Here is a 1,177-nt window from a genome sequence, read left to right on the forward strand (position 1 = left end):
ATTAAAACCCGATGTGCCAGGCAATCCCCCGCCAGGAAACTACATGGGTGCATGTGCTGCGTGTGCTCAGGGTGGGGGGTAGTGGAAAATCGCGGCACTTGCGGAGTTGCTCCACGGTCGTGGCACCACAGGTGCTCGCCCTTTCTTGTGGTTTCAGGAAAGGGCGGTCCTGCACAGATGCTATATTTCTGTCCATCTGCTAGAGCAGGGGTGTAGGGAATTCCAACAAGACCTACATCTCTGCTTTATTGACCTGCTTAAGACCTATGATACCATCAGTAGGCCTGGGCTCTGGGTTGTTCTTCATGCTTTCGGAGTCCCTGAATCTCTGCTCACGATCATTAAGGACCTTCATAATGGTGAGTGGGCCATTCACCGTGGGGTGCGAAAGGGATGTCCTCTGGCTCCCACATTACTGAACATCTATTTTGCCCACGTAGTTCGTAAAGCCTTCGATTGCTGTACCGGAAGAATTTCCATATGGTACAGATACAATGGGAGGCTGATCGATGCCCGGGTGTGGTCAAGGGATGGCTCCCTATTGGTCAACCATGTTATGTATACAGATGATCTAGTAATTGCTGCTCACTCAGAGGAGGAATTGGAGGCGCTTCTGCTGAACCTGAAGCGTGCCACTAAAAGGTGAGGCCTTACCATCAACCCCACCAAAACTAAGCACCTGCCTGGGTATTTTGCACCATCGACACTCCATCCCCATACCTGGGCAGTGTGCTCATGAGCGGCTCTGGTGTGACAGCAGAGGTCTCACTCCGAATCAGTCGAGCGGCATTATCTTTTCATTGGTTGCGTAATGCTGTGTGGAAGCTACCTGGTCTGTATCTCCACACAAAGCTTCAGGTCTTCTCGGCCACAGTCATGCCCTCCCTTCTCTACGCTTGCGAAACGTGGACCCCCCTAATGGAATATCTTCGCCGGTTAGAAACATTTAGGCGAGCCTGCCTATTATCTATCCTGGGTTTAACCAGGCTGGATTGTGTGAGGAGCTCACAAATCCTTGAAAGATCTCGACAAAGTCCCATCGGTAAGCTCCTCTGCCAGGGAAGGCAGCGTTGGCTGGGTCATGTAGCCCACATGCCCAGCCACCGCATGCCTAAACAGCTTTTGTTCGGCCGGATAGAGGGGGCTAAATGGGCATAGCACGGGCTGGAGAACAGAT

The sequence above is a fragment of the Lampetra fluviatilis genome, chromosome 58 (genome assembly GCF_964198595.1).
Source record: "Lampetra fluviatilis chromosome 58, kcLamFluv1.1, whole genome shotgun sequence".
NCBI lineage: Eukaryota > Metazoa > Chordata > Hyperoartia > Petromyzontiformes > Petromyzontidae > Lampetra > Lampetra fluviatilis.